Here is a 27,970-nt window from a genome sequence, read left to right on the forward strand (position 1 = left end):
CATTTAAGGACAAATATTCATGTACTGCTGCAGAAAATGAATCCCAAAATGGCTGCCACTCCAGTATATTTCCTCCGAACGTGGGAAAGGTAAGCTTAGGTGGTAACTTATGGTTCATACTGGAATTTATAAATGTAGATGCAGAATTATTTGCTGGCGTCAAACTTACTGGAGTCGGGTTTATCTGGTTGTTTAAAATTGCAAATTCTGTGGCGTGCGGGTTTAATTGTGAATGTTTCGTAGACGTTGGGTTTTCTGCTTCCCGGATTACTTTTGCTAATTTAGTTTACGTAATTTGAATATCAAATTCATACCTGTCGGCTTCTTCTTCCTGAATATCCTCTTCGGAAATTCCTTCCATTATTTTGTCGTTGAGTTCCGAGATGACTGTTTCTTTCTTCCGTATTATTTCTCTGATTGACATAATTTCATTCACATCGTATTCCTGTAGTATCTATTCAAAATTTCCGCTCAATCGTTTTAGTAATATCGTGACTGCACCACGATGTCCAGCTCGAATAGCTTTGAGTTTAGAACTCATAAATCTTTTTGTCACGGCACCAATGTTTTGGACGTATCGATAATAAAGGCAAGTAAACACAAAAGCGTCTTCAATGTTTCGTATACTTTACTAGAGTCTAAAATATACAAGAGAGCCGTCGGCAAGTGACGACGTTGCGGGCCTATTGTTACGTCAAAATGTCGGTAAAACGTTAAGCAAATAAAAGAGTATAAAATACTAAACTGAAACTATAACTAATTCACAACATTCCTCTCACACTGGGAAAATATTTTATGTCAATCTTATGGACAAGACGCAACCGTTTCAAGATTTAACTTATATAAGGCATACCCATCTCCACTGATACATGTTTAGTTAAGAAGGTATAGTCTTGTTCATAAATAGTCGACGAACTCAACATGTTCTTTAAAATGCCAAAATACATGACTTACTTTATTTGAATTAATAATCATGATAAAAATGTTAACTGGAGGGAGCAAATAACCTTTTTGGTTCATCCATGTGTGTTGTCGTGTGTCATCGATAAAAACTTTTAACTGTGTTTTTTGCTATATTCATACCAGACGATGTGCTATTATTATCAATGAGAACAAATGACACAGAAATTAAAATATGTAGGTCATCGTACGACCTTCAACAATGAGCAAATCCTATACTGCACAATCAGCTATAAAAGGCCTCGAAATGACAATGAAAAACAATTCAAACAAGAAACTAACGGCCTTATTTATGCACAAACAGCGAAAAAAACAAATATGTAACATATAAACAAAGGACAACCACTGAATTTCAGGCTCCTGACTTTTGACAGACAAAAACATACAGAATAAAGGGAGGGGGTAACAGGTTAGCGGGATCCCCACCATGTATTAATAATTTCCTTTTATAGGTTTAGAAACGATTTACGCCCATTGGGATTTCACCTATCATAAGTCTAAGACTCAAAAGACCTATGATAGTAACATGAGGGTAGTAATGGGAATACCTTCCTGACGCATAATGGTAAAAATTATTGCCAAATGACGTTCATGGTAATTTTGTAGTGCATGTAGACAAAATATACTCTTTCCTTTAGACGATAAAAAATCAGCTGAATTTGACCAATCACGCAATTTTTTTCCAAAAATAATAATTACGATAATTTTAACCAATTTGATGCTAACGGTAGCCAAAACTGACCGTTTGACGTCTAACGGTTAAGGGCATTACCACCCTCTTACATGACTTTTTGCATAACTCACAATGTTTTGATGACAAAAAACGATGATGTAGGAAATTCTTACTTGAATTGAGCACCAGTAACAATAATCTTTTAAGTATATACGTATCATAACTAAAATGAAATTAATTTTACATAATCATTTTTTTTAAATGAAATGCTTTAGGTAAAAAAAATGTTCTACGTATTTAAAATTTTATTATTTTAATTTCAGGAGGCTTTAAATTGAAATCTACTTTAGATGTAATAAGTAGAGCGTCTGGTTATGGTGGAAGTGTGACTTTATTATGTAAATTTGAGGGTTGTTGTTCGACGTATGCTGCATGGGAGGTGTGGGAAAAAGGATCTGATGATAACTTTAGGCCTATATTTACAGACATTACTAATCTCCGTTCGTCTAACGCATCAAAATATGATGGAAGTATTCGTCCAGACGGTTATACTCTTGTTATTCGGAATCTATCGAAGGCTGACTTAAATATGAATTACACGTGTACTTATGGTTCTTATCGAAGCGATAAGAAGTTGTTGCTTGAAGACGATGTTTTCCACAGTAGTTATTAAATCTAATGTTCGCTTACGTGAATCATCTGCTTTTGGTCTTATATAGAATAACTAGTCATTGATTTTGATACGACTGGATACAAAACAGTATATCTCCATTTTGAATCGTCCGTTAAACGTACTTTATTTCATTACGATAACGTATGTTACAGTATAGCATTGCACATTTGTTATTATCGTAACGAAACGCTTCAATAAAGTCGTTATCTTGGTATATTCAGAGTTGAACAGAACTTTCCACTGCTGTTGAAAAATCTCAAGAGCGAATATAAGCAAATACTCAATGTAGATACTTTTAATTTGGCATTGCACAAGACATAGTTTCTTCAATTGGCCATGTCGTATAACACTCAATCTCTTGGATGTAGTTTGTATGATTTCAGCTTATAATGCATGATACTTTATTGCAAATGGTGTTTGCCTTTTAACTGGCTCCCATTATGTTCGTACTTTCGTGTTGATCATGTTAAATTGACTTGTTGGCTACAACCTTCACTATAGCCTGACAGCCTTACATTAGAACTTTGAATATCAGTAAAAAAAAACCAGGCTTCACTCGATTGAAAGCCATTCACACAAAAAACAAGCAAACACTTGATCGAATAAATTTGATCTTTGACACTGCGTATACATTAACTTTCTTTTAACAGTAAATTTGATACCACACCTATGTTTCAAGTTTTAAGAATTTGAAAATGAGTATTCCATTATAATGACATTTTTGACGGAAGCATTTAGTTACGAAAATAAGAACATATACATTGTCTTTCGTAAAACGACTATATGATAGGGTCAACAAACTGGTGATGGTGTCTTTAAATTTACGGAGATTTCACCCGCACAGATTGACACTCTTAGTCTTATAGCTTCCTTGTGGAATGCTTTATCAATGAATGTATAAAAGGAAGAACAAGCCCTGGCATATCGTATCAAATGTATAAAATAATCATATCGACACTATCTTATTCCACATCTTCCTTAATGTCCATTTATCTTTAAAAGTAACAATTTCTGATTAATTTATCAGTTGACTCAAAGTTATCATGTCTAAGCAATATATCCGAAAAGTATTCGGCTAATAGAGATTTCTTAACATCTTACGACCGATAAAAACTGCAATACTGCACGTTACTTACCGTAACGAGAAAAGAGAGAGTATTCGTTTTCTTCAACAATATTGAACTATCGGCTGTTTACTTCAATAAGAAATTTTTTTCACATACAAAATAAACATAAAATTGAGAATAGAAATGGAATATGTACAAGAAACAGCAACTTGGTCAAAGAGCAGAAAACTGCCGAAGGCTGTCAATGGGTCACCAACGCATTTAGAAAATCCCGCGACCGGAGGTGCTTCATGTGCAGGTTTGTCTGAAACCAATTTGAGTTGCTGACATATAATATTGACCCAATATAGACATATTATATTGACCCGATATAGACATATAATGTTGACCGGATATAGACATATCATTTGAACCAGATATATATAAAACATGAGATATGATATACTTATGTAGACGAGATGCGTATTGAATTATAATCCTGGTACCTTTGATAACTATTTGCACCACTGGGTCGATGCCACTGCTGGTGGACGTTTCGTCCCCGAGTGTAACACCAGCCCAGTTGTCAGCCTTTTTGTGTTGACATAAATATCAATTATATGGTCATTTTATAAATTTCCTGTTACAAAACTATAAATATTTGATAAAAGCTAGGGATTTTCTTATCCCAGGAATAGATAACCTTAGCCGTATTCGGCACAACTTTTTTGGAATTTGAGCGTCACTGATGAGACTTATGTAGACGAAATAAAGTTTCATCCAGGTACCTTTGCTAACTATATACACATATCAATTCAATCAAGACAGAAGTAAATCTAATTTATTAATCAATTTTTGCGAGGAATATAAAGCATTTTAGACCGAGAACAGTAAGTATTTTGATAAACATGACATCTTTTCAAATTTTTTAATACATACATGTGAAAACGGACTAGTGTACAACTATGTAATAGGAGGGGATATGAATCTTCATCATAACTTATCTTGAATCAGGTCAACGGGAAAAAGTCCGACGCAAAAAAAAAAAGAAGTAACTCAAATATAGGATTAAATGCCTCTCTCAAATTTAAGATTTTAGTTTAAAAGAAAGAATATCGTCGGATAATTTTTTTTTGTCTTCAACCTCTAAAACCCAAATTGTCACTTACTGTTTTTAGCTTTTACGGGATTTTATGTTTTCTATATATTTCTTTTATATTTAAGGCATGCAATGAAAAAAATTGTACCTTTCAATAAGTATATGTCTTTCAGTTTTAGTGGTGATGTTCAACTAGAACTTATAAGAACTAGAGTCGATTGCATCTTTATATTTCTGTAACACTAATACATGTATTGAAAAATTCGAATCAATCAGGAAGTCATACGTGTTGAACGGTGTATAAATAAATCACTGTGAATAACAAACCGTAAACGGAGAAAACAGATATCCGCAAAAAATAAATGTAAAATGCCAATGTACATTATCCTAACAGTGAAGAATATACAATTTTGTCGAGTCAATTCCCAGGTTCACTTAAAATTAACACACATGGATAAACCTATATATAATAGTTGTACTATAGAGGCAGTTGTTACCAATTAGATAATAATACAATAAAGAATTAGTTAATGTAAAAAAAATGTATTAACTTGAATGACTGAATAAAAAAATTGTTATTATTACCGAGATGTTGTATGAGACCTTCCTTACTACCTTTATTTATAAAGTGACAAAATTTCATTTCTCTGTGCCTTTTACAAATCAATTATTGTTATTCTTACACAGCTTGCCATATAATCCCGGCGAGGGAAGAACCAAAAATTTGCGAAAGCAAATTTACAGATCTAACATTGTTGGGTTGATGTTTAGACGAGTTATATATATATATATATATATATAAAAGTCTATAAAAAGGACCAACCAGCAAATTTACTATGTACCGGATCGTCTAGAATAGGCGATACTATGCAGATAAGGAAAACATTATATCAGTCTAAAGATTTGCACAACGGTACTGATATAAGGTGTTATTAAACGAAAATGTTGTTATAAAATCGTGTTGACAAATATTTCGGCTCAACAAATGGCCTTCTTCTTGTGTCACAAGTTTTAACAATACGAAATATTTGTCAACACGATTTTATAACAACATTTTCGTTTAATAACACCTTATATCAGTACCGTTGTGCAAATCTTTAGACTGATATATATATATATATATATATATATAAGTACGTCTGAGTCAGTGTCAACTCTACAACAGATGTATCCATCGGATCGCCATCAATGATGGTGATACATGGCTGTGTACATAATGTATATACAACTCGTCTAAACATCAACCCAACAATGTTAGATCTGTAAATTTGCTTTCGCAAATTTTTGGTTCTTCCCTCGCCGGGATTCGAACCCATGCTACTGTGATATCGTGACACCAAATCGCCTGCACTGCAGCCGTCCCGCTAGACCACACGACCACCTGGGCTCTCAAAAAAAGACTCAGACGTACTAATGAATATAATTATTTTCTGTGACTGTATATTACATTAATTTGTAGGATCCTTTACTATAGGTAAATTAGCTGATCTGTAACAATAACATCTTCATGCCTTATATATCATGTACTGTAGTACGCCGCTAGATTAAAACTGACGTGGAAAGGTAACACATGCCCACCGAAAGCTCTTTTTTTGAGAGCCCAGGTGGTCGTGTGGTCTAGCGGGACGGCTGCAGTGCAGGCGATTTGGTGTCACGATATCACAGTAGCATGGGTTCGAATCCCGGCGATGGAAGAACCAAAAATTTGCGAAAGCAAATTTACAGATCTAACATTGTTGGGTTGATGTTTAGACGAGTTGTATATACATTATGTACACAGCCATGTATCACCATCATTGATGGCGATCCGATGGATACATCTGTTGTAGAGTTGTCACTGACTCAGACGTACTTATGAATATAATTATTTTCTGTGACTGTATATTACATTAATTTGTAGGATCCTTTACTATAGGTAATTTAGCTGATCTGTAACAATAACATCTTCATGCCTTATATATCATGTACTGTAGTACGCCGCTAGATTAAAACTGACGTGGAAAGGTAACACATGCCCACCGAAAGCTCTTTTTTTGAGAGCCCAGGTGGTCGTGTGGTCTAGCGGGACGGCTGCAGTGCAGGCGATTTGGTGTCACGATATCACAGTAGCATGGGTTCGAATCCCGGCGAGGGAAGAACCAAAAATTTGCGAAAGCAAATTTACAGATCTAACATTGTTGGGTTGATGTTTAGACGAGTTGTATATACATTATGTACACAGCCATGTATCACCATCATTGATGGCGATCCGATGGATACATCTGTTGTAGAGTTGTCACTGACTCAGACGTACTTATGAATATAATTATTTTCTGTGACTGTATATTACATTAATTTGTAGGATCCTTTACTATAGGTAATTTAGCTGATCTGTAACAATAACATCTTCATGCCTTATATATCATGTACTGTAGTACGCCGCTAGATTAAAACTGACGTGGAAAGGTAACACATGCCCACCGAAAGCTCTTTTTTTGAGAGCCCAGGTGGTCGTGTGGTCTAGCGGGACGGCTGCAGTGCAGGCGATTTGGTGTCACGATATCACAGTAGCATGGGTTCGAATCCCGGCGAGGGAAGAACCAAAAATTTGCGAAAGCAAATTTACAGATCTAACATTGTTGGGTTGATGTTTAGACGAGTTGTATATATATATATATATATATATATATATTTATTATCCTCCTTAAGGAGATATGAATATATATGAGTAACCACCTTGAAACGTTAAAACGGAACATCTTTAAATTCACATGTTCAGTCGTGGCTTAAATTTTACTCAAATTCGAAATTAATACCAGCATAAAATTACTTCCGATGATCTTCAATACTATGAAATGTTTGTTATTTGACAGTTTACTTAGTCTTTATCTCACTCAGATATAGAGTTGTATTTTTAAAGTTATGCCCGGTGAGGATGTGAAGTCCTCTACTGTAGATTTTTAAAAGTCAAACGCACGGGATGTAAAATCAAGGACTAGAGACTTAAAGGCCAGCACAAGCGATGTAAAATGCACTTAAAATCTACAAGGCTAGACTTTACATCTCCATTGCTTGCCTTAAAAAACACAACTCTTTATGTGTATGAAAAAAACAAGGTTCAGTACCTTAGCTACAGTACCTGGCCAAAAGTATTCGTCACCTGCATTTTGTTGCTGTATATAAGAGTATTCATAATAGTAACGAAATGCATATAAAGATAAGTTTTTAATACCACTGACACTCTCAACGCAGTTATTGCATTGGTTGTAAATGAAAGGTAAGCTGTATTTGGAACAACTTTTTGGAATTTTGGATCCTCAATGCTCTTCAAGTTTGTACTTGTTAGGCTTTAGAAATATTTTGATGTGTGCGTCACTGATAAGTCTTATGGAGACGAAACGCGCGTCAGGCGTACTAAATTATAATCCTGGTACTAATTTCATATAAAAACGCATGTTTTTAAAAAATATTTTTAGGGCATTTATGGTTGGATTTTGATCAACAAGGCCTTAAAAGACTCAGAATTGTCTAAAGTATGTTTGTTTATTTGGTTATAGTTTTGTCTCTATGGGTGTTTTTGTTTTCTCTTGATGGGAACACACACAATAAACAATTATAATTTCATTTGGTGGAATATATAGCGAATTTCCAAACAGAAAAAAATATTTGTGTTTATCTTGTGAAAAAATGAAAATGATCCACAAAAAACATAACCATATAAGCAAATAAACCTGTGACAATTCTGCTTCTATTAGGATAAAAAAATCAAACCAAAAAATGACCCCAAAATATTTTTTTGAAAAATGTGTTTGTATATACAATATATAGGGAAAAATCTCATGTTACGAATACTTATGACCACATTCTGTATATAGTAAGCACTTTGATATATCAAGCTATCAGCCGTGAGGCATAATATAAGAAACTATTAAAAAAAATTCAAGAAACTTGTTTCATGAAATTTCAATCTATTTTCTTAATTTTTTTTAAATGTCAACATTTCTTTTCAAATCATATCAAATTCAGGTCAAAACGTAGTCAAAACTAACTTCGGGTCGGCATCTTTTAACAACGACATTACAAAAACAATGTGCTGTTTTAAATGAACAAGGGTGATCATTTAAGACAGGTAAATAAACAAACCTTAACGTAAGAATACTCAACTTTCAACACTATACCTCTAACTGGAACACTTATGTTTAACCATTTTTAAATGCAAGGTTGAAAAAAACAACATCAAATTGTTTTCTGTTGTCTTTAAACACACTGCAATATCGATAGAAATGTGTTACCTCACAGACACACTGATCGATACATTCGTAGAGTTCGTAAGATGTTGAGAAATCTCTAATATACGAGCGAGAAGTGTTCAGAGTTATGAGTAACGTTTTGAAGAAAATTGAACGATTTACGTTTCGCCAATAGTTTACTCCCTTGTGACTGTATCAGGTCCCTTTGAATGCTCTTAATTATTTTTTTCATTAGATTGCATATTCCAAACGTTTGTCTCCATAGTGTTATTCGTTATTTTTACTATTCCAGAGGAATCATATACATCTGAAACGACAAGAAACCCCATTAATGACAACGGAGTACGTCTAGGAATCAGGTAACTAGTTTATACTTAATGGGTTGTTTGTAGCCAGTGAAAACTGTTAAATGTAAAACAATATCATTGGGAAAAAACTCAACTGGTTGAATATTCAAAAACACTTGCAAAAAAAAAAAAAAAAAAACAATCAACAAAATTTATAAAAAGAAACTAAAAGAAATTACAAAAAAAAACCACACATTGACTATACATATTCAAACAAACATACATACAAATACATTTAAGAGGAAAGCAATTCAAGAGAATAAACCGTTAAATTTTGGTGAGTAACATAGTAAAGCCATACTTTGAAACCCACTTACATTAGAATATATGACACAAAGTACTGATTTAAGAGCACTCTCAGAAACCCAAGCCCAGTACAACGCTAATTACAGCTCAAACCCCAAACGTAAGCACACATTCATATACCTACAGCGGATTTAATTTGAATATGTAGTTCATTAAGATAGGTCGATGAAATGTAGGGGCAAGAGTATTCATAATAGTAATGAAATGCATATAAAGATAAGTCTTTTATAATACTGACACTCTCAACGCAGTTATTGCATTGGTTGTAAATGAAAGGTTCACATTAATTCTTTCTAAATGTACGGGCTATATTCTTAAAACTTCGTAAAAATAAGACGAGTTATATATACCGTTTTTGTAAGAATTTTAGGAAACAGCTAAATTTCCAAACCACATATGTTTGCTTAAAGAAAATTACATTAAGAAGTCTAGAAATTTGTCTTTATAATACATGTAATATAAAAAAGAAGATTTGATGTGATTGAGACAACTCTCCACAAGAGACCAAAATAACACAAAATTACCAACTATAGGTCATAGTATTTTTTAACGTTCTTCCGTTTTTCCTCATTGTTATTTGTTGTTGTCTCTTTTTTTCAAATTGTATGCACATAATTTACTGATTTCTTTTGCGCATGCTCTGTTAAATATCTCATATTTTTTAGGTTGTCATGTTCTGGCTTAATAAACTTACCCCTGTTCACGTATATCATATAAATTCTCCTTACAACATTTGTACAATGCGATAATAGTTATGATAGAATTTTTAACGACATGAACTGGCTATACAGCCTTCCCACGGTCGATAATTATATAATAGTTCTTAAAAAAAACTGGTCATAATCGTGATATATGGACTGCCCACGGGACAGTGGTATTGACTAAGATAGTGATAAAGCCTGAGCCGAAGGCGAGGTTATTATCGCTGTCGCAGTCAATACCACTGGCCTACGGGCAGTCCATGTATCACGATAATGACCAGTTTTTCAAGAACTATTATGTTATTTCATTGAAGAACCATGTTTTGGAAATTCTCATAAATTCAAAATGCCTACAGCGAACTCGAGTAGTTGTACGATTTCTATGGCAAAGAGTAAAGACCAGTCGTAGTAATACTGCCATTTATTTTAGTGCAATTTTTCAGTACATAAATACTTAATCAAGTTATCTTTAATTTCATAATAAACGAAACACATAATAAACAATTCAACAACTTCAATATAATGTTAAAAACAGGAACATGTTTTATAAAAGATACATCTCTCTAAACAGAGAAACCACGACCCACCGGTCATTAACAGAGAAATCACGCCCCAACGGTCATTATCAGACGGAAACCACGCCCCACCGGTCATTATCATGTAAAAGTTCGTTAACGACCGGTTTTCTGGTCCGTTTGTTTCTGTTAATGACCGATGGAATTTATTACTGAAGAATAATGAATGTCATGTGACCCCTTTTAATCAAATAAGAGAATCTTATTCTCAACCGATATGAAATAATGGTTATTAGTTCTTAACATATATCTTGTTAAACATAACCCCTTATAATTTACATACCAAAAATACAATAAATTCAGGAATGCATAAGTTTTTATCATGTTTATATAAGCTTCTTCACATGAGTTTATTTTTTTTACAGTTGGTTCTACATTTCACTAATGCAATGTCTCAATTAAAGTCATATGAAACCTCAAATTTGAAAATAATGATGCATATGTTTTTTTATAACTTAATGGATAGTTTTCATTGTAAAACTTATGTACATATACCTTTTTTCTGCAGAAAATATTTTGATTTGTCTACATTAAGAAGAAGTTTATTTTTTATAATTGCTTGCTTCCAGTATATTATATTTTCCGTATGCAAGTAACCTTAAAATCACCGTTCTCGTAGAAATTCGGTGATCGCGATACGCATGGATTTGTCATTGAAATAAGCTTTTTCTGGTTGTATATGATTTACACGTGCACAATATCCATGCTTCTTTAATCGGTTAACTTTGGCTTAAAAACACGACAAGTATGTAAGTAAGTAAGTACTCATTTATTATAGTGACATGTGTATCATAACATACATTTATACAATTATATACATAGCAATTTGATATTTACACCCGGCCAATTGAACCTTTATATCACTTAATCAGTAATATTAAATCATATTCGATATCATAAAAGTTTACAAAATAAAAATACAGACAAATAATTAGCAGCCATACTTAACTTCATAATAGACAATGAGAAAACAAATGACAATGCACGAAATGATTGTTTAAAAAATGATAAAAGTTTATGATATATACATGCATCGGTTCAGGAATAGGAAAACAAATATTTTTCACCAGTCACTCGTTTCTTATGACATTAAACTGCTGTCATCTAGGTCTAAGATCTTCAAATAACAGATTAATCGTCTGATGAATAATTCTAAATATTTTGACATTTAATGCATATGACTGCTTGTAAATTCGCACGACAGTGAATACATTTATAAACAAGAGACGCTACCCTTGCATCCTGTCTCACTCAATTTTGAACACATTCAATTAGTTTTCGTGTGTTATCTCAGTTTGTGTCTTTCATATATATATGTATCATTTGAATATCGGTAAAATACTATAACCTTAATTTACTGCCTTTTTAGTGTAGTCGTTGCAATAATGGTAATATTAGTAATAGTGGTGTCCATATTGTTTTGTTGGTATCGCAGATGTCGCAGAAAAAGCAGGACAACGCTCAAAGAGCCAGGTAAGGTTTTTTTGTTGTTCACAATTTGAATGATGAAATTTGTATTGAGACCATTTCCAAAAAATGTTGAAACATTTTGAACAATTTTTTTTTAATCATAAGTCAAAATTTCAAAAAGTTTGAGTAAGGAGATTTTTTAGATTGTTCTATAAAATTTATGCACAGCACATAGAACCCGTTCTGATATTTTTCGAGCAAAACCTTTGTTTTTTTATTCTGTTTGTTTGTCTCTCCTCAATTGATTTGTAACACCAGATAACTACTGCTGCATGAATAAACACGTCAAATCTATCTGCGGTCCATCTGTCATTATATTATATTTTATGATTTGATTGTTCAAGTTCTGCTATTTAAAACTTTATAATGATGTATTCGGATTTGACTTCAATTTATTACAAGTTATGTAAGTAGTATTATTTTATTTAAAAAAAAGCATTCTGTAACTAAGAGGTAAACTGTCAGTCATGTTCAATTTTAATGTTGACAATTCTAAGTTTAAGGTTGCTGTTCCATGCTTGAAATTAACATTTCCAATATTTAAGTAGAAAGTCCAAGATAAAAATTGAAAATTTAACGACTAAGGTTATCTAAAATATTAAAGTCGACAATTTGAATAACAAAACCATAGAGAAGATGGCACGAAAACGCTTACAATATTTGTTTTTAACTATTTAAATCAGGGTTTTATCTGTTTTGTTTTAGATCAAATAGAAAATAATGAAGAAATAGAAAGTCTGACAAATGAACCCGGTAATATAAATAGATATACTTTTCACTTATCAAGTACAAAACAAAAAGCCAATGTATAAATTCTTAACAAGTAATTTAAGAAATATTATAAGCTTGATAAATTTGGTGGTTACACATATGAAAGTGGTAAACATCAACCAGTTCACTTGCCTTAAAGCAAGCGTGCATATATGATCATACAATATAAGATAACAAGATGTAGATTGACTGCTAATTATACACATTTTTCAAATGAGACCAACCGTTATGATATAGTTATTTACAAAACAAACCTGACATGCTTTTACAATTCACGACATAAAGACAACCCATATTACATGTTCATAAAACACAATATACAAAACCTAAGACTGAGCAACCAGAACTCAAACAAAGCCGGTGGTGAGCCTCAAGTTAATTTCATTTCATCTATGGTGTGTAACTTAGAAGTCAACTGTCAGTCATGTCCAAGTTTAATGTTGATACCTCTAAGTTTAAGTTGCTGTTCCATGCTTGACATTAACACTTCCAAGATTTAAGTAGAAAGTCCAAGGTAAAAATTGAAAATTTAACGACTACGGTCAATTATCTAAAATATTAAAGTCGACAATTTGAATAACAAAACCATAGAAAAGATGGCACTAAAACGCCTACGTTGAAAACAATATTTATTTTTAACTATTTAAATCAGGGTTTTATCTGTTTTGTTTTAGATCAAATAGAACACGATGAAGAAATAGAAAGTCTGACAAATGAAACTGGTAATATAAATAGATATACATTTCACTTATCAAATACAAAACAAAAAGCCAATGTATAAATTCTTAACAAGTAATTTAAGAAATATCATAAGCTTAATAAATTTGGTGGTTATACATATGAAAGTGGTAAACATCATCCAGTTCACTTGCCTTAATGAGACCAATCGTTATGATATAGTTATTTACAAAACAAACCTGACATGCTTTAACAATTCACGACCAAAAGACAACCCATATTACATTTTTATAAAACACAATATACATTACTTAAGACTGAGCACACGGGTGTCATTCGGTTTATCGAGAGAAATGGGCGTGAAAGAATATCTAACGGCGGTCAAGTATTGAGAGACGATCGTGAAAGTTCTGGCAACGGATCGTGAAAGGCATTTAATGTACATTTTAGTTCAGAATCTTTGAAAAAAATCGCTAAATTTTCAAAACGCGGAACAAATCCGAACAAAAAAATATGTCTGTCAAAATGGTATATCTTCCTCAACATAACTGTGAAAGAAGAAAAAGAAAATATGAAGTACTTTTTAAAAAAACACAAAAGGCGCAATGCGTGTCTATGAAATTAATTACAAATAACACGCTTTGTGTACCTATAATGGTCATATTTCAGAATATCATGATATATTTGAAATTTAATCTTTGGTCTATCTGATAGTACAGTAAAATTAAAGTATGCTCTTCCATTAAAAGCGTTAATTTGTTTATGAAAACCTTGAATTTCTTGAATTTCCATCAAACTTGATCGTGAAAGATCAGGCAACGTATTTTTTCGATCGTGAAAGAAAATGCGTGACCAGACTTTATACTAGTAATCAGAAATCAGTATTTCTTTTACCATTTAATGAATCTGCAAGTGGTTGAAGCCTGGAACTATTTTGATAAGGATGAACATTAAAGCTATTATCTTTTTTTTCTATTCAACACTTAACCTCCAACTAATAACGTGTCTAAATAAGTGTGAACGATTCTCTTTGAATCGGTCTAGTGCACTTCAAGCACACAAACACTAGTTAGCCAATAATATGGATATGCAACGTTTAAACCAAAATGTTATCCATCAAACAAAAAATCATAGCAAAAACAGCACATTTCATGTGTAATATTGGATTGAACGATAACCAACATTTTGTGCAACAGAACTTTTTAAGTTCTTTATAAACAACGCAGATAAGGATTGATTTAACTTTATAGTACATATTATAGAATACCAAAGCGCAAATGCTGTAATGTCTTGATTGCTTTACTTATGATAGTATATTTGTTGAACGTCTATAATATAAAGGGTTTTACTAGAAGTGTCAAATGCGCTTAAGATTATCAATGTTTCATAAAAAAGGTCAAGGTCAGATGAACCATGCCATACAGATCTCTACAAATATCCCGTACACCAAATTAATGTGTTCCGATCTTTACAGTGCCTTAGAAACTGACAAATGTAAAAGTTGTGCTTAGCCAATTAATTCGAAACATAAGGTCAAAAGTATATGAACCCTGTCCGACAGCCAGACATAGACATCTTTCTATCATTTAATAAATCAAACAAAATTGAAGTCATCATGGTCATATAAGAAACATGAAGACAGACATGTACACCATACACGAAACATATTGTCGCTATTGCATACATGTATATATTCAAAAGGCCAAACAACATAAAACAAACATTGCCGAATGATGCATGATAATGAGTTCAATGTTAGTTGAAACCTTGCACAATTCGAAAATATACAACTCACAATCATAACAACAGACAGTTATCCTAAACTTAACGAATCTTCGATACGGACTTGACCACTAAAATGTTCCTCATCAGAGGTCGACCTTTATATATTTATTTCGTATCTAGAGTCTGTAAAAAGACTAGCTACAACGTAGACATATATGCACGTGTAGTTAATAAATAAAAAAAACTGTTATGAAACAGTCACACATCTATCTATGATACTAGATACGAAATAAATATATAAAGGTCGACCTCTGATGAGGGTTTACCTGGGATTATTCCCGAAAAAACCCGAAACATTGCATATTAAATTCTAATGAATTAAGCAATAAAAAGTACGTAGTGTCAGGTCAGAAATATTGATACCATACCATGAAAAAGTGGGTTTATGGACAATTTATAAAACTAGCATCAGATCTTTCACGATCCTTTTCACGATCTTCAAAAATGCGGTATGTGATCTTTCACGATCCAAAAAATCAATTTTGTGTGAATAGTTCTTTATTAACCAAGTTTCAGATTATATTTATACGAAATAACTATGAGAACCGTTTAATTAATTCAAATACAATGCCCTTATTTTGATAAAGGTAGTTTATCTAGTCGAATTTGTGAAAAAATCGTGTTTGTTTACATTTTTTATGTCATTGAAATGTCGAGAAGCAATCTGCCTTTTGTCGTTTTGTAATAACTGTGTACTTTTGAAACTGGATATTCTGACATACTGATCATAATGTTGAACCATTTTGACAGACAGTTTTATTTTGTCGTAAATGTGTCTGTGTAATTAATTAAATTAGAATATTTACTGACCTTTCATATGTCTTCTCGATTAAATTACTTTCACGATCCGTTACCAGAACTTTCACGATCGTCTCTCAATACTTGACCGCCGTTAGATATTCTTTCACGCCCATTTCTCTCGATAAACCGAATGACACCCGTGGAGCAACCAGAACTCAAACAAAGCCGGTTGTGATCTTCACGTTTATTTCATTTCATCTATGGTGTGTCTATTCTTTCTTTAATTACATCAGTTAATATAACTGTCTCAAATGTAATTGTTGTTGTTTAATTGTGTTGAACATTTTGTTTTGATACATTTTTTTTCTGTGTAAACCTTGTGATAATATACAATTACAGCTTTTGTATGAGGTCGATACAAGGATATATGGACCTGAAAAAAATATATTGACTGAGGACGAAGTCCGAGGTGAATAAACTTCTTTGGGTCGATATATTCTGTATTTACCTCATACAGAATGTACAATTGTGATATTATTTATTTCCCACATACTTGTATCAAAATCATCAGTATATCTTAATTTCTTTTTTCGATTATCATATTTGTTAAAATTTAAAAATATTATGTTGTCTCTTCGACAAGAACCACACATAACTAGTTATTTTAATGACTCTTTTATGTTTTTGAACAATTTTATTCAAATAATCGATCATATATATACACTTTTTAAAAAAAACTTTTAACTTTTAAGATGACGTCACATAGTATATCGATTTTTAGACTTTAAAAAAAAAATACCTAAAGGAAGAAAAGACACAACATAAAACAATGTGTAATAACGTTAAGGTGGTTGATCATAATATGTAGAGGTCTTCATAGAATATACCGGGGTTACAACATAATAAATTGAATATTACACATAAAAGAATAGCAATGACATAGCATACAATTGATTTACACAACTAATTAAGTTTACCTGACACATTGATGAAGTGTCAGGAAATTAAAACACTTACACATAAGCTAAGGAACAAATGACAAGACGGAAATAATTATCAAAGGTACCAGGTATAGTTGCTACGTCAATTTTTATGTACACATTTTTGTAAAGTGTTTTGGTAAAGTGGCTGAACATTTATCATCATAAAAGAATTGTATGCGACTGTCATACGGGTGACAGGTATGGTTAGAAATACAACGAGGTTTGTCCAACCATTTTCTACGTCAACAAATGTAATAAGACAGTTTTTAAAAATTCGTTTCATGTTTTTCAGCTTTTAATTTGACATTTGCCTAAGGACTCTCCGTTTATAATTTTCTTTCGAGTTCGGCATCTTTTGTTATTTTGCTTTTTTTATCCAAACTAATTTGTTATTTCCATCTGTGTAGAAATGTGATAGATTTTACATAACTTTATAAACGCGCCTCTGATTAGTTATCAAATCAGGGATTGCGTTACTTAATACTTTAAATAAATTCTTTCATCGATACAAAGATTTAATTAGTCAATTCACTGATTCTGTAAAAAACGGTATTTCACATCCAACCTTTTACGGTTATATTGTACTTAAAGCGCGCAAATCACTATTTGATCCGTGTAAACTTATCGAACCATCTAACACACTTATTAGTAACGATTTACTTATTAAGGTTGTTATAAAATCTTTGATATTGTAAACACTGGCACACATATCGATTTTGTATTTGTATAACGATATTTGTTCAAAAAGAATTCAGGTATATGTCTTTAGTTATGATGTTTTATTTGTTATTCTGATCGGATATTGTGATATGTCTTGTTTGATTTTTTTTTTGGCTTCCGTGCGTGTACAAATAAACATTGTCTACTTTGGAATCTTTCGGCTGTTATATGCTGAAAATTGGTAGAGAAACCGTAGTTTCTGTATCGAAAAATCGTAAAAGCAAGGTTAAAAACAAAAAATATTGTTAATGATTTGTCCGCATATAGGGGAAAAACCTTGTAGGTTGAATTTTTAATTAAAAGAATTTTTACTCACCTACTTTCTACATTTATCGGCCAAATTTCTTTTAAAATCATAATGTTTTTAATCGTCCCATTTCGTAAAAAGTCATATCATTAGCAATTTTCCGTAGAATTACAAAAAATTTTAAAAATATCCGCAAAAGGAAGTTTTTAAAGCACATACGTTTTAAATCCATGTCGAAAAAGGACTGGATGATACGCATATTTGATATTATTTATGTTTTCAATCTTAAACTAAGGAAGGTAATTTAATCAAACTGGCTAAAGTAAAGTGGTGAAATTATATGATTATGACATATGACTATATGTACACGATTTATTTGTTTTACAGTTTTATCTAAAAGAAATACCGACACAGCTAGTTAATACAATTAGTTATGTAATTACTAACACAATTCTATATTATCATTCTTGTAGTTGTTATAAAAAGACATCAAATTACTTAATTACAAGCGTAATCCTTTTTTTTTTAGAAATTTAGCTGTGACGTATTTTTTGTGATGTTGATCCAGTCGTTTGACGGACAGTTCGTGGTAAACGTTCTGTTTTGCTATCTGTGCCTTCTTATGATGTGTCACGTGTTTGTTTTGATTCTGTGGTTGCATTTCAAAATTTACTATTTGTATTGTTTATTTGTGTATTTCTTTGTCCTGACTGTTCTTGTATTTATTTGTTCAGTATTCCTGTATAAGCGCGAGGTTTAACTAGCCGAATAAAACAGATTCACCCAACTATTTGTCTTAAAATGTCCTGTACCGTGTCAGGTAAATGGCAGCTGTTATATTTTAGTTTGTTTCTGTATGCTCGGCATTGTCGTTTGTTTCTGTGTGTTCGGCATTGTTGTTTGTTTCTGTGTGTGCGGTATTGTCGTTTGTTTCTGTGTGTGCGGCATTGTCGTTTGTTTCTGTGTGTGCGGCATTGTCGTTTGTTTCTGTTTGTGCGGCATTGTCGTTTGTTTCTGTGTGTTCGGCATTGTCGTTTGTTTCTGTGTGTGTGGCATTGTCGTTTGTTTCTGTGTGTTCGGCATTGTCGTTTGTTTCTGTGTGTGTGGCATTGTCGTTTGTTTCTGTGTGTGCGGCATTGTCGTTTGTTTCTGTGTGTGCGGCATTGTCGTTTGTTTCTGTGTGTTCGGCATTGTCGTTTGTTTCTGTGTGTGCGGCATTGTCGTTTGTTTCTGTGTGTGCGGCATCGTCGTTTGTTTCTGTGTGTTCGGCATCGTTGTTTGTTTCTGTGTGTTCGGCATTGTCGTGTGTTTCTGTGTGTGCGGCATTGTCGTTTACCTAGATTTGTTTACTGCGAGTCCTCTCAAATCGTACTTTCGTGTTCATTTACCTTTAACAACATTTTAAACAAATATATAACCGCTACTGATGGACGTTTTGTCCCCGGGGGTATCAACACCCTCGCAGTCAGCACTTCCATGTTGACATGAGTCCTTTTTAATAAATTAACTGTTTGTAAAAGTATGAATTATTCGAACTACTAAGGATTTTCTTATCCCAGGCATTAATTAACGTAGCAGTATTTGGCACAAAGTTTTAGAATTTTGGGTCTCAATGCTCTTCATTTTGTACTTGTTTGGCTTTCTTTCTATTTTGACATGATCGTCACTGACGAGTCTTATATACACGGGTGTCATTCGGTTTAACGAGAGAAATGATCGTGAAAGAATATCTAACGGTGGTCAAGTATTGTTAGACGATCGTGAAAACTCTGGTACAGGATCGTGAAAGACATTTAATGTAAATTTTAGTTCAGAATCTGTGAAAAAAATGCTTAATTTTCAAAGCGCGGAACAAATTCGAACAAAAATATATATCTGTCAAAATGGTTCAACTTCCTCAACATTACTGTGCAATAAGATAAAGAAAATATGCAGTAATTTATAAAAAAAAAAAAAACACAAAAGGCGCAATGCATATCTATGGAATTGATTAAAAAGAACACGCAAATTGTACCTTTATGGTCATATTACAATTTATAATGATCATGATGATATATTTGAAGTGTAATCTTTGGTGTATCTGAAAGTACAGTAAAATAAAAGTATGCTCTTCCCTTAAAAGCGTTAATTTGTTTATGAAAACAATGAATTTTGTTGAATATTCATCAAACTTGATCGTGAAAGATCATGCACCGGATTATTTTGATCGTGAAAGTTAATGCGTGATCAGACTCAATACTAGTAATCAGTTATCAATATTTCTTTTACCATTTGATAAACCTGCAACTGGTTAAATCCTGTAACTATTTTGATAAGAATGAACATTAATTTACATTTGTATAGCTATTCTTTTTTAATTCAACACTTTATCTCGAAAGACTAAATGAGTGTGACAAATTCAGCTTCGAGAATCGGTCTAGTACTATTCAGGCAAACCGCCACTATTTAGCCAATTATAAGGATATGCAACGTTTAGACCAAAATGTTAACATTAACCAAAAACTTATAGCAAAACCAGCATCTTTTATGAACAATTTGAGATTGAGCAATATCCAGCTTGTTGTGCAACAGTACCTTCTTAAGTTCTATGTATCTTTATATACAACATAGTAGATGTTGATTGATTTCCAATTAGATAACTATATACTACAGACTAAAGAATACCAGACCGAAAATACTGAAATGTCTCGTCTGCTTTATTTATGATATTATATTTGTTGAATGTCTGTAGTATTAAGGGTTTTACTAGAAGTAACAAATACGCTTAAGATTGTCAATGATTAAAAACAAAGAGGTCAAGGTCAGATGAACCATGCCATACAAATCTCTACAAACATCCGTACACCAAATATAGGTTTTCCGATCCATACAGTACCTTAGAAACAGACAAACGTAAAAGTTATGTTTGGCCAATTAATTCGGAACATAAGGTCGAACGTATATAAACACTGACGTCCATGAAAAAGAATTTTGCCAATGTACCAGAACTGCTTGGTTTTTTTAACGGATAACGCATTGATAATGATGTGGGTGTACTCCAAAACCTTGAAATGTCGCAAAACAATAAAAAGCAAATATTTAAAAAGTCAAATTTCTTATTTGCTATTAGCTTGAACAACATCAAACGATACTGTAGGAATCAAAACCTTGTTATTTCTTTGATTACAATTTGCAATTACTTCACAATCTCATTCATTTCCAAATCATCTTCACAATATTCGTGTGTAGTTTCTGCAATGTTATCTGCATCTTCAACTTGTATCATTGGCTCATATATACTGGTTTTTGCTTTTTTCGGCGTTTTATTGACAATTGTCTTTTCTTATTGCCGTAGTTATTTCTTTTTATTATGAAAATACTTAAATTTATTGAGGATCTTGGCCAATCTAGTTTTTCTAAATACCAATAACAGATATTATTTTTCATATAATTGAAGAATAATGTGAACGTCTTCGAAGCAACAGATCTTTCACGCTCCTTTTCACGATCTTCAAAAAGCGGTACGTGATCTTTCACGATCCGAAAAATCTATTTTTAAATATTTCCTTTTTTTACCAAGTCAAGTTTCAGATTATGTTAATACAAAAAAACCTATGAGAACATTTTGATTCATTCAAATAGAATTCCCTAAAGCTTATTCGGATAAAAGTGGTTCATTTTATTCGAATTTGTGAAACAAATAATGTTTCTTTACATTTCTTATGTCATTGAAATGTCGAGAAGCAATCTGCCTTTTGTTGTTTTGTAAAACCTATGTACTTTTCAAACTTGATTTTCTCACATACTGATCATAATGTTGAACCATTTTGACAGACCGTTTTATTTATTGGTAAATTTGTCTGGGTAATTAGATGAATTATATTTATTTATTGACCTTTCATATGTCTTCTCAAATAAATTTCTTTCACGATCCGGTATCAGAGCTTTCACGATCGTCTTGCAGTACTTGACCACCGTTAGATATTCTTTCACGATCGTTTCTCTCGTTAAACCGAATGACTCCTGTGATATAGAGGAAACGTACGTCTGGTGTATCAAATTATAACTATTGACGTTTTACATAATTATTAATGCATTTATAATATTCAATATTTGCTTGTTATTTATGTTAAATGTTTTCTAACTTTTTTTTGAACCACCTTTTAAGCGTTAAGAACTACGATTTATTTTTCACCTCTGATATCGTACTATGAATAACATATTACTCACAACGACAAAAGTATCATAAGTAAAATTACGTATGTGCATTATTTTTTACACTATTTTTTAGCTGTCATTGAAGACGTCTTTTTTTTTTATATTGATTACATATTGTTTTTATAGTGTGTCATAAACCACAATTGTTTTGCATATTTGCATATTTACTGATTTATTTGATATAACTTTTTGATAGAGATTTCAATTGATATCTTATAGTGAATATTTCTATCTTGTGATGTTCTACTACTGGTTAACGTCGGCGCTTGTTGTAATTTAAAAACCAACTGCGTTTGTTTTTTTGCATCTGTCTTTAGTCAGGAATCTGTTCTCAAGCGGTTGTAGCGTGTTGATGAAGTTCATACGTATTTTTCGTTTCTGGATTTGTATATAGATAAAACTTTTGGTTTTCCTATCTAAATTGTTTTACACTGGTCCTTTATATGTAAACCAAGACTCTGTGCGTGCTGAGGGCCGTTTTCATTTTTAGTTTGTTACCCGGATCTGTTTTTATCTCAATCGATTCATGAATTTCGAACAGGGGTATATTACTGTTGTCTTTTTTTTTTTTTACCTATAATGATTTGCCTTTAACAAACTGTGACTTTGATAGAGAGTTTTCTAAAAGACACTCATACCATATCTTCTTATATCTTTTATATCTGTCTATAGAAAAAAATTACGGCAAATACCATGGGAAGACTTTACCGAAAGACGTAGTCAAAATATTCTGTTTATGCAGCAACAGCAATTCTGATAAAGCTTATGCACGTGAACTGAGAAGAAAGCTGACGAATTTTGGCTTCAAGTCGAAAAACATCAAATCAAACGTTGATTTTTTACCAGGGAAACTATTTTATAAAATTCCGCCAGAAAGCTTAAATGGTGTGTTAAAGTTGATCATCATTATTTCGAATGAATACGAATTGGATGGACACTTTTCAGAGGTCGTTGACATAATTGTAAATAAATTTAGTAACGAACACAAATTTGCTGATATCATTCCTATTCTTAGATCAGAGAGAGTAGAAATACCAAGATGCCTTTCCAATAGAACTTCCTTTTCTGTAGTTACAGATTCTTACTCAAAATTGTTCGATGGTTTATTACAGTGTCCAATTATACAAAGTATCGGAAGTTTTGAAGTGTCTTTAATAGACAACAATAAGAAATTTTCTGCTCTACCACAACACATCACCGAAATCTATATTAAACCAGATAAGTTAAAATGTTTTGAACATGAAAAACAATTGGTAATTGGAATATTGGATGACTGGGGTGTGCATATAGTAAACGAACGATTAACAATTCGTATGGATAAAATACAAAAATATAGTCAAAACAGGCAATTTTGTTTAGGAGACATGTTTGCTAGTCGTATAAGATATATAAAACGTATTGATTTTTTGCGGTTGTATGGTGTTGAGCATTTCGATATTAAGGAATTGAAACTGCATTCGCAAATGGAAAAACATGTCACTGGTGTTTTTTATAAACTTATAAACAAGCTTAATGAGGAAACATATTGGTGGTATCACTACAGACGTAACGCATTGAGACCAGTCGGCTCCAATGAGGACACTTTCCGATTAATGAAACAGGTTTTCCAGGATGGTGAACCAGTAATAGTTTTTCAGAAATTCAAAACATATGAATCTCGTCTTGCCACATTTAGTGAATATCCAGTTGGAAATCAATCATTCAAAGAAAATATGGCACACGCTGGGTTTTTCTATTTCAATGTTGCCGATTACGTACAGTGCTTTAGTTGCGGAGGATGTCTCTATAAATGGAGTAAAACACACAAACCAGAAAAAAGACACAAAGCTTATTTTAGAAATTGTCATTTTATAAAGAAGATTTGTCCAGAAAATGTTTCTGAATCAGACATTAACGGTTTGTGTAACGGCGAAATGGAAACATTTGAAGGCAGAACTGATTCTTTTAAACAATTCAATCAACAATATCCGGCACAAAAAAACATAACGCAAGATGATATAAGCCGATTAGCAGATGATGGTTTTTATTATTGTGGAATAGCCGAAGATATAGCTTGTTATGCGTGCGACATCGGCTTTGCAACAATGCAGTATAGTACAAACATATGCAAGGCACATAAGAAACATTATCCGTATTGCCCACACGTGAAGGAAAAGCTAATCCAAATCTCTGAAAATACTGAATCAGAACAAGTCCTTGAAGAAAAGGATTTCGAACCATATTTAGAACTGGAATACCATGTACACCTACCTTCATTCGTTTGTTGAATCTAACTAACTGTAACTACCATTCAAAACATTAAACAACATTTTAAATAAACTCTTTACATGTAAGAATAAAAAATAATCAGATGACTAATACGCTATTACAATAGATATTATAGAGAAGTGATACCGCCGTTTTAAACAAACAAAATCAAAACAAAGTTATTATGGTTCATTGCATTTAGACAACAAAACCTGACAAAGGAGCAGATATTTAGTTATTTTGTAATTTTTGATAACCTGTTCGTTGAGATTTGTTAACAATATGCTTACCATGCGACATACATTGGAATATTTGATCGGTTATAAAAGATTATTCATTACGTCTAAACTATTATTTTGATAACATTAGCATGTAAATCTTGCATAGCACCTGTGTTACAATGTTCACTGTCAGTCGATGATAAATAAAATCAGTACCTAAACCTTCATAGTACAATGTATTTTAACAGATCATCGTAGCTGCGTGATACATCATTCTTGTATTTGTCTCTGTAAATTAGTAATCTTCTCTATGTAGTTATTGGGCTATTGTGCTACATCATAGTATTTTGTTTGTGTTCTAATGTGTTTTCCTCTAGTAATTGTTGTGTATGTGCTTGGTTTAAATGCCATATTGTTCTGTTTATCGAAATATTGATTGTTTTATAGTGATGAAGATAAGGAGAGACATTTTGACCATTCATATTTGTTTGTTTTGTTCATTGTTGTAAATTGTAAATATGATGAAATTCAAACGACTTTTATAGAAGTTAGTTAAAGGTTTATCAATCTTCAAAACCAGGTTTAAGCCACTATTTCTATATAAGAAAATGCCTGTACCAAATCAGGAATACTACAGTTGTTTTCCATTTGTTTGATGTGCTTTAGTTTAGAAGTTTGACAACTGTTAAGTGACTTAAAGCTTCCTGTTTGAAAATTTATCTTTAAACAAACGGCAACAAAAAAATTAAAAGGAATCTAATGTCTATAAGCTTTCATTATCAACCCATAATTACCCAAACATTTTACTAATTTTGAAAATTAAGGTTTTCACAGGAACCAGTTGATTGAACTATGCCCTTCCTTATCATGTTTTTGTCAGATATGATCTCCAAGCTAATAGTCATGTATCTATATGGAATATATATCCTGCGGTAGGTGTTATAATCCAAAACGAATGTGTTTCCTATCATGTTAAGTGTTCTCTCCAATGAAAACAATGTTAATATACCAGGTATACTTATTGGATCTGTGATGAGATGATTGAAGCTCCAAATTTTCTATTTGCTAACACGAGATATATTAATTTTTGACATAAAAGTTAGGCAAACAATACCGTTGCAAAATCTTAAAACGACTAAAATGCAAACAACTGCAAACGAATCACGTCAGAGAAACATAATAAAATCAACGGTACCAAGTTTGTTGCACCAGATGCGCATTTCGACAATACATGTCTCTTCAGTGATGCTCGTGGCCAAAATATTTGAAATCCAAAGCTTATATAAAAGATGAAGAGCAATAATCCAAAAGGTCCAAAAAGTATAGCCAAATTCGTGAAAGGAATCAGAGCTTTGCATGAGGGAGATACATTCCTTAATTTATAATAATTTCTAATATTTTGTAACAGCAAATATTAATAACACAAAAAATCCGTATTTTCATGCCAGTACCGAAGTACTGGCTACTGGGCTGGTGATACCCTCGGGGACTAATAGTCCACCAGCAGAGGCATCGACCCAGTGGTAGTAATAAAATCAACGGTACCAAGTTTGTTGCACCAGATGCGCATTTCGACAATACATGTCTCTTCAGTATGTATGAGCATCACGAACTTTAACAAAAATCCAAGCGATTAAGCTGGGGTCACACATTCACGATTTTTACTGCCGTACCTGACAGGACCATTCTCGAATAAAATTTGTCAAAAGTCTGATCAAGATCCTGTGAATCGTGGAGTGAAATTCAAACTTTTAATAATTAAAATTTGTAAAACAAATAATTTAATCACGACAATAATCAGTTATTGTTCAGGAAGCGTCGATATTCAACCGATTCCAAGCAAAATTGTAAGGATAATCCCGTTCTCAATCTGCTTCTAATCCAATTGGTATCTTTCGCCAGGTTAAAACATGACCGAGTCTGTTACGACTGCGTCCCGATTCTACAGAATGTAATCCGACAGAGATCAGACAGTGACCAGGCAAGGAACCGACGCTGACGGAAGTTATCCGTTCGAAAACTGTCGACATAATCGGGATGAGCAGGTACTGTCGGAACGTAATCCTAACACGGTCCGCTCTATCGCATTGCAAACGGCTTTGTATGGTCTCAGTCGTATTGCTTTCTGTAATTGTCGGGACTCTGACGTGGGTATCATTGACGAATTTTGTATTAATAACGGGACTGTTCCAGAACGGTTTCGTCAAAAACGTTTCGCAATCGACAAAATCTGGATGCAATCTGGACTCAATCGGCAAAAAAACAGCAATGAAAAATTTCTCCAGATCATTCCCGTTCCACAGTCTAGAATACACACAACATTGTTAGGATTTTGATCCGATACAGCAGAATCTGTCACGAGATAGACACAATTGTAATCCGACTAGACAAAATCGGCTGAGTTTCCCCGAATGTTACGGGACGCACCTAACTGTCGGAGTGCTTCGCCGAACTATCGGGAACCTTCCCGACCCGTAGGAATCTGTTACGAACTTAAACGACTGCGTTCAGACAATGATTTGACATTCCAGATAATAGAGGATAGTTATCATTTTTCGTGTCGTATCGCTGTCTGACCTCAAGCGGGAACAATAATCGGCAATGTGTGAACCTCGCATTAACGCTCGTTTTTTGAGTTTTTTTATTTTATTAAAAATTTGTTCTCATTATTTTTATAAAATAATTCAACCTATAAATCCGTAGCTACTGTAAAAGCAGATTTTATATATTTTACTGCAAAAAGAATAATTAAACATCTTCAACAAAGACTACAAATTAGAAGTGGATATACCAATTATTGACATTTCATACAAGGATTTTTAACCCATAGATTATTCTCGGTGTTCAGTATTATTGTGATTTTACTTTTTTTTTTATATAGATAAGATATTCACACTCGACCGACTGCCTGGGAATCATATATTATTATAAAACTTCATCTCAATTCCGTTTTGTGTATAATGGCATTTTGTATTCTGCAACAACAGTGTCTGGGCTTCTAAGTCATTAATAGTGCCAAAAACATAAAAAAAAAGCATATTTCTCAAAGACTAATATTTTGTACACTGCATTTAAAAACAATCATTCAAGAATTTTCAAAACAAATTGTCAAAATCTAGATCAAGGAACATACCTTCAATAAACAATATATCAACAGCAAAATCAGTTTTTGCGTCTGGCGTATTAAATTATAATCCTATTTTCCTAGCGTTTGATATTGGCAATTCTACTCAAAGATGTAATAAATATGGGATTGTTTATCGATCCCTATATAGATATAGGAAGATGTGGAATGAATGTC

At 32.6% G+C, this 27,970-nt stretch overlaps 1 long non-coding RNA gene across 1 annotated transcript in view; it reads left to right on the forward strand.

Annotated features, from left to right (window-relative positions):
* LOC143054182 (uncharacterized) overlaps window positions 1-24,855 on the forward strand; it is a 39,083-nt gene extending 14,228 nt beyond the window's left edge. The window contains exons 3-8 of the long non-coding RNA XR_012971588.1: window positions 1,957-2,295; window positions 8,973-9,039; window positions 11,979-12,082; window positions 12,785-12,832; window positions 13,525-13,572; window positions 22,874-24,855. This is a non-coding gene — a long non-coding RNA (uncharacterized LOC143054182). The remainder of the gene's footprint in view (window positions 1-1,956; window positions 2,296-8,972; window positions 9,040-11,978; window positions 12,083-12,784; window positions 12,833-13,524; window positions 13,573-22,873) is intronic.
* The last annotated feature ends 3,115 nt before the right edge of the window (window positions 24,856-27,970 follow it).

Source organism: Mytilus galloprovincialis, chromosome 12 (assembly GCF_965363235.1).
Source record: "Mytilus galloprovincialis chromosome 12, xbMytGall1.hap1.1, whole genome shotgun sequence".
Lineage (NCBI taxonomy): Eukaryota > Metazoa > Mollusca > Bivalvia > Mytilida > Mytilidae > Mytilus > Mytilus galloprovincialis.